The sequence below is a fragment of the Emydura macquarii genome, unplaced genomic scaffold (genome assembly GCF_026122565.2).
Source record: "Emydura macquarii macquarii isolate MOO-44397 ecotype Brisbane River unplaced genomic scaffold, CSIRO-AGI_Emac_v2 contig_1483, whole genome shotgun sequence".
NCBI classification, from domain to species: domain Eukaryota; kingdom Metazoa; phylum Chordata; order Testudines; family Chelidae; genus Emydura; species Emydura macquarii.
The window spans coordinates 2097360-2109944 of record NW_027131620.1 but is presented as its reverse complement, the minus strand read 5'-3'; positions in this window follow the sequence as shown (position 1 = coordinate 2109944).

Sequence of the window (12585 nt, the reverse complement as noted above, 5' to 3'; positions counted from 1 at the left end):
TGGGTTTGTGCTGAAAATATCCCTTCATCTGGCCCGGTGGGAGCACGGACGTTCCAGCGTTTTCTTGTCCCTGTGGACGCCAGCGTGTTATCTCACCTCCCTTGTCCTCGGTTTCCCGCACCTTTCCCTGACGTTTTCTGCCGGCAGAGAGAAGAAACAAAGCCAGCCCCGTGTCCCCCACTCAGCAGATACCCACGCCAGCTTCTTCCAAACACCCAGCGAAGCAGCTGGCCTGAAGAGTTCGAGGTGTCTTGGCCCTGGGAGTAGGAGCGGAAGTCTTGGCCGAGGGGATTTGCCTTCGCCCTTGGAGCCGGGCGAGGCCCTGGCCTGGACCAGATAAGAGATGGGAACGCGGGCCGGGGGAGGGGCAGGGCATTGAGGAAGGAAGCAGAAAAGGTCGCTGGGAGCAGGCAGGAACGAGGAGATCCCAGCGTGCTGGCTGCGTGTGCGAGCAGGAGTGCAGCCCCGGGGGCTGGGAGCTCTCCTAGCCGCCCGGCAGCCAACAGCTCCGCACCTGGGCTCCTTACAATAACACAGCTTCCCAGGCTGCCTCGCTGTCCCCCCCCAAGCCCGGCTCCACTCTGTCTGGGCAGCTGCTGAGACCACCTTCCTTCTCTCCGTGGGGTCCCTCCAGATGGGAAAGCCGTCTTCCAGCGAAGGAAATGCGCGCCACTCCTGCAGGAAATCTCCGTTTGTCTTGCAGACTCTGCAGGAATGTTTCCAGGGCCGCCTTTGGAGCAGGACAGCATCTCCGCTGAGCCGGCCTGCCCCAGTCTCGCCCCTCTGCCCTGCGAGGAGCCTGTCCTGTCAAGGCATGTGCGGTTCAGTGGCTCTGCATTTCCTCCTTTTGGTCCCAGCCGGGCCAGATTGGAACTGGGAGCTTGTCCCAGGGGGCAGCGCCTCCCTGGGCCCTCTAGTGCAGACACCCTGCACCAGTGCACAGTGGGCTTGCACTGGTGTGAACGACACACACGCATGCCTTACACCGAGCCTGGGCGGCTGCACGGGGGTAGCTGCAGCGATGCAAAACCCCCAATGTCGATGGGGCCTCGTGAGGCTTTTTCAGCTCAGCTCCTTCCCCCTCCCGAGTCTTTGGTCCTCCCCCCACGGGCAGGAGCCCAGCCACCCTGCCTGGCAGCACTCCACTGTGCTCCACGCTGCTGCTCTGACTCGGGTCCATCCCCAGGGCTCTGCCGTTATCCAGTCTCCCCTCGGGCTGGACTCTCGCCAAGGGGGGGGGGTCGGAACGTGGCTTTCACAGCGGGTCCCATCGCTGCAATGGACTAACCCGACGTCACGGCTCCAAGCGGCCCTGGGCGCTGCGGGGTGGTTGGACGCGGAGCTCCCAGCTGCGGTGTCAGTCGGCCACTGGCTGTAGCTGGGCTATTTTTCCCGTCTGATTCTGCGGCCGCCCTGCTGGGGTCACGTGGCGGGACGGACGGGCTCCTGCCTCTGCCTCAGTTAAACTTTGGACTTCAGTGCGGTGGTTGATCTGGGAGAAGCCGGTGCCTTGGGGCGCTATGGGACGTAGGGCCGTGCGCTCCAGCTGTCTGCTGCTGCCCGGACCCCGCGTTGTCCGGCTGGTGCGCCCACCACCCAGGCTCCCCAAGAGCTTTACACGGATTGACTAAGGCCCTGTCTACGCCAGCACATACGTTGGCAAAACTTTTGTCGCTCAGGGGTGTGAAAAAACCACACACACACACACCCTGAGTGACATACGTTTTGCCGGCATAAGCGCGCGTGTGGACAGCTGAGCTGGTTGCCTGCTGGCGACGGGAGAGCTCTTGCCCAGCGGCGTAACCGGCACAGCTGCCTCGGTAAAGCGGTGCGGCTGTAAGCCTGGAGGTGTAGACAGGGGCCTCCGCATCCCCCAGTCCCTCCGCCTCGCAGCTGAGCGGTATCACCTGCCTGGTACACGCAGGGCCCCCACGTGGGGGGGAGGGTACACTTTACCAGGGCCCAGAGGCGCTGGGGGGCCCGGCCCAGGCTGCAACCCCCCATAACCACGAGGAAAAACGTTTTCACAGCTCATGAGATTGTCTGTCTAGGACGAGGGATGGTGGGACGTGTGTGGGAGGGGGCCCCTGTTACAGGTTTGCACTGGGCCCGAAAAAATGGTGTTCGGGCCCTGGGTACACAGGAGCGCCACAAAGCACGGGCCGCCAAAGGGACCTGGCCAGGGTTTCACAAGGAAGCAGTGTCAGGAGTGGGGATCGCACCCAGGTAGCCTGACTCCCAGACCCTGCTCCAGGCATTAGCCAGCCCATGTGCGTTTCCTCTCCAAGTCAGCTGTGTCCACAGGAATCACCTTCCGCTTACGGTCACTTGATCAATCGTGGCTGTTGCCTCAGGCCCATCAGACGATAAGATTGTGACAAGGCAGATTGCAAGGGGGTGGGGGCCTAGTGGTTAGAGCCGGCCAGTTGTGAAAGTCTGTCCTCGTGAAGGGCTGTTGGAGGTTCAGTGGAAGGGCCCTGCAGCAACGTGCAGCGTGAAGAGTGACCAGATCAGTAAAACAGTGCCTGCATTTCACAGCCCCCGCGCCCCAGCTGGCCTGAGTACCTCAAAGAGGTGCTGCGACGGGGGGCTGGACCGTCACCCGGCATCGGCTGGCTGCAGCCCTCTGCCACTCGGGACACACACTGCCAGCTGCCTCCGGCCCGTGTGTGCACCAGCGTCCCTGCCGCTGGGACCCCAGCTGGGAATGCAATGGGAGGAAGCTTTCCACGTGAAGGCTGGAACAGACACGGCTTGTGTGTCTCCCGGGGAGGGCGGCTGGAAAGGCCAAACGCAAGGGCTGGCTCAGGCGCGGACATCTTGGGGGCTGGTGGCAGTGAGCTCGGCGAAAGGTGAGTGACCTCCATGCCTGCTCGGGGGGCTGGGACGGGGGAATTCCAGGGTTGTCAGTTACAAAGCAGTTCCCATCCATTAGTTGTCCGGCCGTCGCACCCAGGAGCCCCTGGCACAGCCCAAGACTCCCTTGTGCCAGGCGCTGTACGAACACAGCATAAAAAGACCGTCCCGCCCCCCCCACCCAGAGCTGGCAGCATGTTTAGCGTCACTCCCAGCCTGACACATCCCCCGCCAGGATGAGCCTGAAGCCCAAGCTGGCCTTGACGATCTCTGCGAGCGCTCGCTTGTAAACTGACCCGTCCGAGCACGGCCTTAGCGCCGGCGCCCGTCTATCTGCTGCGCCCTCCGCTCCAGCTGGCCCTTAGCCCTTCGGCTCTGGAGCTTCCCCCTCGGGGTTGTGGGTTCCCAGCCAAGCTGGGGCGCTCGAGGGGTGAGCTGCAGCGGGGAGGGGGGGCGGCTCGTGCCATTGTGGGGCGTGATGGCTGGAGGCTGCCTGCGCCCGAGCGCGGCGCCTGACTTCAGCGAAGAAAGGAAACAGGCGTGAACAGCCACAGCCTGAAGCCTGCCTGCGCCAGGAGGGGCAGGAAGCTGGAATAAATCCCAGGAAGGGCCGCTTGGCTCCAGCTGGTCTGGGCTGAAGCGGATGGAGCCAGGGGATGAGAAGAGAAAGGGAGGGGGAGGGACTCGAGGGTTTCTCAGGCAGCTCCCAGGCCTTGTCCTTGCTACAGCTGTGCAGTGAGTGAGCTCATGGGCCCAGGCAGCCGGCGCCGGGTCACACGGGGAGCAGGTGCCTTCCTGGGTGTCTGTGGGGTGGGTGCAACTCTCTGCTGCCTTTGGGCCCAGTAGCTGGGATGGGGCTACTTCCTTCTCCCAGAGAGGTGGCCCCAGGGAACCCCACGTCCCCGGGGAGCACCCGACAGGCCGGCGGCAGTGCTGCTAAGGCAGACTAACCAGCGGGGCGCCGCACCAGCCCATGGCAGCAGAACAGCTCCCAGCTCCGGCTGCTCTTGGCACGGGCGTGAGCAAAGGCTGCCGGGAAACCAGCCTGCCCGGAGCATGGAGCGGAGCCAGGCCGGAGTCCCGGTGAGCCAGACATGATGTGCACACGCTCAGCGCCGGGGGGCGGCGTTCCTACTGAAGGGTGTAAGGGAGCAATTCCTTCCCGTGACACACCAGTGAGCCTGCTCCCCTGGGAAACTCCCAGACAGCAGAATTGGGCCCCAGCGGTTTTGTTCTGCTGCCGCCCCAGGCTGTATCTGCCCACATGGACCTTCGCTGTCCTCTAGCACAGCCCCCCCTTGGGCCGTCACACCAGCCCCAGCGACTGAAGCCACGGGGCTGGAGGGACGAGTCCGGACCCCCCAAGCCAACACTCTTGGTTGGTCAGTTACTGCCGCTGCGCCCCAAAACAGCTGGTCGGCTCGTGTCTCCAGTGCAGAGTAACCAGCGGCAGGGCCCGGGCCCCCAGCAATAGCCCAAAGCTCAGCACAGCGCCCCTGTCTGAAAGCCCTCGCGCCGGCTCCCCGCCAGCGCACACACGGCTGCTAGTGCTCGGGGACGGTCAGTGCTCGGGGTCGGTTTGTTCCAGCGTATTCCTCTGAGCGGCAGGAAGCCTCTAGTCCTAATACATGTGTGTGTCTGTGCCAGGCCCAGGAGCCCTCTGCTATTTAGCTGGGCGTTCGTTTCATCTCGTGACAATCAGAGCTCGAGTTTTGTGCATTTTCATGGCGCCCCTTGTGCAAGCGTTTTCCTTTAACCCACAGTGTCTCAACCTGTGTGGGGGTACGTGAGACACAGGCAGGGGCTATCCGGGGGAAACAGAGTGAAGGGGAGGCAGGCGGCGGCTGCCGACTTCTGGGGAAGCCAGGAGACAGCAGCCCACTGGCCACCTGGTCCCAGCTCCCAGATGGGAGGCGTGTGGCAGCCCCCTGCTTCCCGCCCAGTCCCAGCTCCCAGGTGGGAGCCCGGTGGCAGCCTCCTGCATCTCAGGAGCTGGCCTCGTAGCTGGGTGGCAGCCACCTGCGCCCCAGCTCCGAGCCGAGGGACAGCCTCCAAAGCCCCGGCTTGAATACGGGCAGCAGCCGCCTGCCCACATCCCTGGGTCCCAGCTGGCAGGGAAGCCTCCTCTGCCCCAGCTCAGACTGGGTGGCAGTTGCCCACCTCCCGGGCTGGCAGCCAGGCGGCAGCTGCCTGCAACTTGCCCAGGTGGCAGCCCCCATCCCTGGCTCAAAGCCCAGTGCCCAGAAAACTTGTCAGTTTCACTGCTCCAGCTGAGCCGTGACATTGACAACTATGACAGCCCCCGATTTCACCTGTCACCCTCCTTCCCTGTCTCTCTCTCACCCCTTCCTCCTCTCAACTCTATGGCATAATATTTGGCGCGGCGCTTTATATTCCCCAGCATTGGCATAATGCTCACAGCCTCCTAGCTTTGGCCAGCATCACCTCTAGCCCAGGTACATACTTGAGTTGCGCACCCCTGGTGTAAAGGTGGTGACCCTACCCACACTGTATCTGACATCTGTCCTATCACGGCCTGGTACACTCAGCCCTTCTTCCAACACATGGCTCACATTAGTCTGTAAATATAAAATCCGGTGGAAAATTGAGTGTTGGGTATGTATTAAACTGTTCAGAAGTGAGGGGGCTCTTGCTACTTGAAAGGGTGAGAAACACTGCTTTAATCCTTATGGTGTCCGGCTCAGAGAGGGTGCGAGCTGTGGCGTTGGCGGGATGTTTTCAGGCGATAGATTAAAAACGTTTGTTTGCTGGTGCTGCGTATAATTGTTCTTGGTGGCGTTAGCTGTAGCGGTGCCTGGGAACGGGACATCTCAGCGTGGAACGACCTAGAGTTCCTGAGACCATAGTTTGGCTCCTGGGCCTGGCCGATAACTCGAGCCCGATATGATTTACAGGGTGCGTATCTTTGGACAACAGTCACGGTCCTGTCCACTCAGTTGGGTGTTAAATCTCCAGTGACGTGTCCCAGGAGGCCAGGGATCTGTCTTGGTCTCTTGCAAAAAAGATACTAGTTGCCCTGCCCCCTTCTCTTCTGTGCACTGTGCGGCGGTACCCCAGTCCGTCGCGTGCCCCACCCCAGAGGTGTGCGCATGGCAGCAGAGCTGTGTATAGAGAACAGGTGGAGCGTGTTGATAGCGCTGTAAACCATCATGAGCCTGGCACTGTAGCTGGGGGTGTTATGAGTACAACCGTTGGTTCTTTTTGTGCAGGTGTCTGCAATGACTAGCACTGTGTCACTGCATGTCAGTGCGTTCTCTGTGTGTGTGTGTATCACTGTGTCCGGCAGCAGGTCAGTATACACAGGTGTGTGTGTGTCACCGCACCCAGCAACGTGTCTTGCCATGTGCCCGTGTGCGTGTGGAGGAATATCTGTCATTCCTGGGATTTTTTTTTTGATGGTTGGAGTAACTCTCCCGCAAACCAGTGCCATGCGGCCTGCAGCGTCATCCCTCCCCCAGCTCTGAGTCACGCTCCGCCACCGGGGAAGCAGCACGAAGCCCTCGCTGCTCTGAGCACTCACTCAGCACGACAGATTTTCAGCTGAGTCCCGGCCCATCTGCCCACCCGCGCTCAGCAGCCTGGCCCGCGTTGGCCCTGCCCGGCTTCCCTCTGTGCCAGGGGCAATCAGGAGCAACCCCCCCAGGCCAGCAGCACGAGGGACAGGAGGATCAATGAGCAGCCTTTCCCGCTGCCTGGCTCCTCTCCTCACCCTTATCCCGGCCCTAATCTCCTGAAGAGAAAGGCAAGTGGCGGCTCTGTGTCCTCTCCTGGCTGCTCACAAAGGCAGCGCTGCTTTCCCAGCTTTGTCATGCTAAGAGAGCCAGCGGAGAGAGACAAACGTGACCATCTGCATTTGAAGGCGCTGCACATCTGAGCAAAATAAACTGCCATCTGGAGCAAAGCTGGTTAACGGGAGCCCCCCTTCCCCTCCCCCCCCTCACTCCCACCTTCTCCCAGCACTGGCTGAGCAAGGGGCATGGAGGCGAATGGCGGGCGGGAGGAGAAAGGGGTCAGGGCAGGAGAGGAAAGGAAATGGGACTCTGCCCACTGTACCTGCAGGCAGGAGCAGGCGGATTTACACCAGGGTGACTCTGGTTCCGTGCCCCAGCTGGCCCTCCCCAGTGCCCACGCTACCTCCCAGGCCCTGTGCCCTACGCGAGCTGCCTCTGCTGTGAACAATCCCTGGCCTGCCCATGCCCGGCCCGGAGAGCCAGGGGAACGGAGATGGTGTCACCGCCGCCCACCCCCTCCCGCGCCGCCTAGCCCCCAGGTCACCTGCTCTGCCGTGCTGAGGGGGAGGCCCTGCCTCCTCGCCCAGCCCAACATCGCACCTGGCTGCCCCTGCACCAACAGGCGCCCGGAGCCCTGCTTTCCTCCTGTCGCACTCGAACCAGAAACCGCCAGGAAGAGCTGAGTTTTCCCATAAGCCAACAGGACAAAGGGACAACACACAACTGGTGCGGCGCCTCCAAGGAGCAGTGGAGACCTGCGCGTCCAGATTCCCCTCGGAAGGGGGCTGGTGGGGCAGAGGTGGAGGCTGGGAAAGGGGAGACCATCCACAGCAGCTGTGGTCTCCGGCCTCCAAGGAGGGGACTGGTTCTGAGCCCCGGAAGGAAGCCGTCGGTGGTGAGCTGGGTCCCTTGCGTCCGCCTTTGCTGCTGGAAGTGGTGGGAATAGTTGTTACCTGTAATGCACTGGGGTAATGGACGTCAGCGGAGTGGCTCCGTTCCTGCTGGTGTAAAGGTGAGCCGTGCTTGGCCCCCCTCGCTGCACTGAACACCCGCCGGCTGCACTGAGAACCGGCATTCTCAGCATGCCTCCCGTCGGCAGGGACAGGCCGCCGGGATCGACTGCGGTGGCGCCTTGTGTCGGCCGTGCGCGTCCTCCCCAGGGGTGCGTGCGCCGAGTGAACTGCCAGGCCGGGGCATTGCGGGACGGCTTCTGGAGGGCAGCAACAGTCAAAGTAAGCGATGCCGCGTCCGCACTGTCGTGCGATGCCTCTCACAAGGCCGAGTTCCAGGTTAGTGCAGACGCTCGCAGAGTTACGTGGACGTTTGCTAGTGAGCATCACCCGAACTCCAGCGCAGAGCAGGCCGCAGAGGCCCTCAGCTGCCTGGCTTACGGTTTGCACCGTAAATTCACAGAGGCAGCAGCAATCCTGCTACAAAGCCACTGAGTGTGCGATGCCTGCCACGGCCAATCTGCTGGAACTGCAGGGAGCCAGCTATGACTGCAATGACTCCTCTGAGCCCTGACCCACGCCACCAACTCACCTGGGATAACTACATCGCTCAAGGGAGTGGCCTTTCCACGCAATTACACTGACCGAACTCCCCGTGTAGACAGCGCTCCCTCGATGGGGGAACTTCTCTTGTTGACCTGGCTACCGCCTGTTAGAGCCGGGTTAACTACACCAGCAGGAGACGTTCTCGGCGTAAGTAGCGGCTTCACTGAGCGCTACAGCGGAGCAGCTGCCCCCGTGCAGCGCTGTCAGTGTAGATGAGCCGGAAGAGTGGGGCGGGCGCTGGTGCGCTGAGGGGTTTTCCGGTGCCTGCAGAGAACGGCGGCTGAAGTAATTGCGCTGCAGGTGCAGTGAATCTGGAGCGACTGCGGATTCCGCTCTGCAGGCAATAAATCCAAGTGGATCCAAGTAAATTCATTTGGGGGGGGGGGGGGTGTTGTGTCTGGGGAAGCCGTATTTCCGGGCTGGCTGCAGTCACAACACCAAGCCTTTACAGGTCAGCGTCTGGGAGGAACAGACGTTTAGGTGGCCTGTTCCCACCTGGCACCTCAGTGAAGGCTGGCATGCTGTCAGCCATGGGACAGTGAAACTAAAACTTGCTGAAGCAGTAACAGACGAGATGGACCACAAACTGCCAGAACGTGGCTCTGGATTCCCATCACGGCAAAGCCGAGGGGATTCTCAGCCTGGGATTTGATTTGGTGCATGGTAGAGACAGGGGCCCAGGTGCAGATTTTGGATGCAGATCCCAGAACTAAGGGGTGCTGGGAGGCTGAGTTTTTAACCCAGGCGCGTCTCTCACTTCAAAGGCGGCCGCATGCAATTACGTTCAGGCGCCGAGAGTGTACAGCCACGAGTGACAGCCCAGGGTCATCTCCCCGGTGCTGGCGCTGTGAGGATGAGCCGGCTGGAGAGGGATCGGACTCCAGGAACAGCCTGGCCTTGTGTGGTCTCATCACAAACCTTGTTTTGAAGAGCCCGAGTGAATAGCCTATAGTCTGCAGCGCCTTTGATATCTGCGGCTGCGGGGCAGCCTTTGCTCTGCTCAAAGAAGCTGTGATCTGCCAGCAATCCTCAGCTTAGCTCTAAGCAAGTGCCATATGGACAGGGCTGGTGTTACTGGCCTCCTCGCCTGTTTCCCAGAATTCACATGGTAATGAAGCTATTCGTCTTGCACTCGGACACAGTCCGCTGCTGTCCAAGATGCCGTGCAGGGACCCTGTCAGCCCGGAGCCTTTCACACCACAGCCAGAGCACATTGTCAGCCGCCTTACAACCACCTGTTTGATTTTCCCACCGCAAGGCATAATGGAGAGAAAAGGAGTTCATGAAACCTCCTCGTCCTCCGCTGCGCCCTACCTTTGAGTCTGTCCCTCCTTCCCCTCCTTGCTTCCCGGTTGTGTCTTGCAAAGGCCTCCTGGCCTGTTCCTTCAGCTGCCGTCTCTGGCGCGCTCCTTTCCGCTCTCGCTCTGATTCTCGTGCCACGTTAAATGGCAGCAGGCAGCCGTTCCTTCCCTCCCTGCGGGGAGGCGATAGGTTCTGGCTGGTCTGTCTGGGACGGAGGGTTGTGTGGGGCTGGGGCTGTGCCTGGAAGTAGCTCCACAACAACAACCCACACTCACACTCACACACACAATTCTCCCCAGCAACAGTGCCTCCCACACACCCTCCGTCCCCTGCCCCCCAACCATCCGCTCCCCCTCCCTTCCAGGTGCACCCACACCCCAACACTGCACTCACCACACCGGGGGGGGGGCTGGCTGGTGTCACTTTCACCGTGGAATTCCGTGGTGCCGGGACCAACTCCCCGGCGTGGAGGCAGGTGGCAGCTTGGTGCCGTGGGGGCAGCTTTGTTTCATGAGAGCATCTGGTGAGAAACATGCGGCAGGAGCTGCCCTGCCCGCCTGGGGGAAGGCGTGGGTTGCGGCCGGGCGGGAGAAGATGCACAGGGCACTCCAGGCAGGCCCAGGGCTGCGTCCTCAAGCCCAGCAGCCAGCCCAGGTGTGGGATGGCCACAGAGCAGAGCCCACGTGTTCATGGTGCTCTGCTTTCCTCTCAGGACGTGCCCCTGGGAATGTGGCTCTGGGGTGAGGCTGCAGGCCTGGGCGCTGCGAGGGAAGCCACATGCCCAGCTGTCTGTCCGCACGACGCTGCTCGCACCCCGTCCCTGTGGCCCACGTGAGCCTTTCGCCTTTCTCCTGGGCTGCCAGCAAAGGGAACAATCCAGGGTGGGTTTGTGATGCCGCCACCTCTCCCCTAGAGCCCAGAGCTGAGCCCGCCCCGCTCATTTCACAGAGCCCACTCAGCAACCAGCCGGTTTTCGTCCCCTATGAGAAACGAAGCCGGGTCATGAAATGCACAGCCCCACAACGGCCCATTGGAGCAGCACTTGCTAACCCACCCCAGACACTGGGACGGCAAGATGCCGACGGGTTCGTCTGCATGTGGCGTGGGTGACGAGGAAACGTCCGAGGTTGTCAGGGCACCGGGACCCGGGGCCGGTGCACCGGGAACCGGGCGACGCAGCAAAGGCTGGTTTTCATTGTGTTCGTTCCACGTTTATAACCAGCGTGAGCTCTGGGCTGGCCACTGCCCCGCCGGTGATGCTAGGCTGGGTCGCAGGCTGCTCAGCTTCCCCCCAGGTCCCTGCTCTGTCAGCGTTTGGGTGGGCAGTTGTTGCACGCTGCAGAAGGCACATGCAATTGCAGGCCCGACTGCAGGCCCAGGCCGTTTCGTGCACGATCACGGTGACTGCATGCACCGGTTACATGCCCAGGTAGTCGAAGAATTTGGCCGTAATGCCCAGGAAGGGCCAGGAAGCCGTGTCCTCTCATCAGCCAGCACTGCACGCAGAGGCCTTGGCTCTTCTCTTCCCTCCCCTAGTGACAGTGGCTCATGTGTAAAACCCTGGCACCGTCCCTGGGGTGTGCGTGCAGCAAGAGGTGGTTTTCCCTGCGGTATCCATAGGTGGGTTCCTCATGTGGCATCTATGCAGCCTCTCCACTCACACTGTGGAAGAATCTGCTTCTCTGTAGCCTCTCCCGAACTCAGCCATGCCAGAGCCAGGAGAAATGCAGCTGGCTTCCCACCAGCAAGCCCCCTGCACTACCCACGAGCAGACAACGACAGACTTTCGATAGCACGACGCGGGCCGGATGAATCTACACGCAACGCCACCGACTTCCGTGGGCTCCACCAGTGATGAGGTTGGCTGTCCGCCGGGCGAGCATCTGCAAACGGATTCCCCGCCACGCCCCCCCCAGGAGGTGAGGCAGTTTTATCATCCCCTTGTAACTGATGGGGAAACTGAGGCCCGGGGTGGGGCAGCGACTTGCTGGGAGCAGAGCTGCGGCGTGCCTGGCTCCCCCTCCGGGGCTCGCTTCACCAGCCTGTGTCTCGCAATTCCATGGCGGCGTCGGTGGCATCCCGCCCTGTGAGACGGGGCCCGTGGCCGGGAGGAGCAGTGGGTGGGGGGCGGCTGAGCTGGTGGGGGAGATTTCAGCCCCTCCTGTGCTGTGACTAAACTACATGCCCTCGGGCAGCTCTGGAGTGTCGGACAAATGGGCTCGGGGGCGGCCGCCCGGGGAGGAGAGCTGGGCTCCTCGGGCCAGCCCGGCCAGGCTAGTTATTCCTGGTGCAGAGCTGCCTGCAGCTTGACCCTTTGGCCCTCGAGGCCTGAGCTTTGACATGAGGCTAATATGTGCCGTGAGCCCGGCTACAGATCTAAGCGGGCCTGGAGGGACGGTGAGAGGAGTCAGGCCCTTTGCCATTGTTCCTCCGGCCGGGCTGCACAGCCGGCCTCGCTCCCCGGGCCCCGGCTCCGGCGGTGAAAGGCATTCCTGCGCACAATGCCCCATTCCTCAATAGCTCCTCACAGGCACTGGTGGTGGGCTGCTGCGGCGCGGCTGCTGGCAGATGGGGGCTAATTAGCTGCTTTGATAGCCTGTGTGGGAACAGGGCACCCACGAGGCGCTCAGCTGGGCCGTGTGAATGGAGGGGCCGGCCCGTCGGCGGTACCCGCCCTGGGAACCCAGGGCTGCGAGCCAGGGAGAAAAGAGACGGATGAAAAGAGCCACAGACGGGCTCAGCTCGATGGGTTCAGCGGGCCGGGCTAGGCAGGCCGGGCTGGGGCCAGAGGGGGCAGAGCTCTGAGTGCCTACGCCCCCCAGAGCGGGGAGGGTTCTGCAAGAGACCTGCAGCAGAGCAGTAGCCGGGGCACTGGATCGTCCAGAGCCAGAACAGCCAGGAGCTGTGCATGCCCCAGGAGTGGGGGGATTCCCCCGGCTCTGCTTGCAACCAGCCCGTGCAACGCTGCCCTGGGGACATTTTCTATTCCTTTGCTGCTTGTATAAAAGTCCTGACCACCCCAGAGACCCTGGGGAGGAGGGTGCATATAGGGACCTGGAAAGTGCGGCCAGCCGGCTAATCCAAGCTGACAAGGCACTCCGTGGCGCTGGGCTGGACCG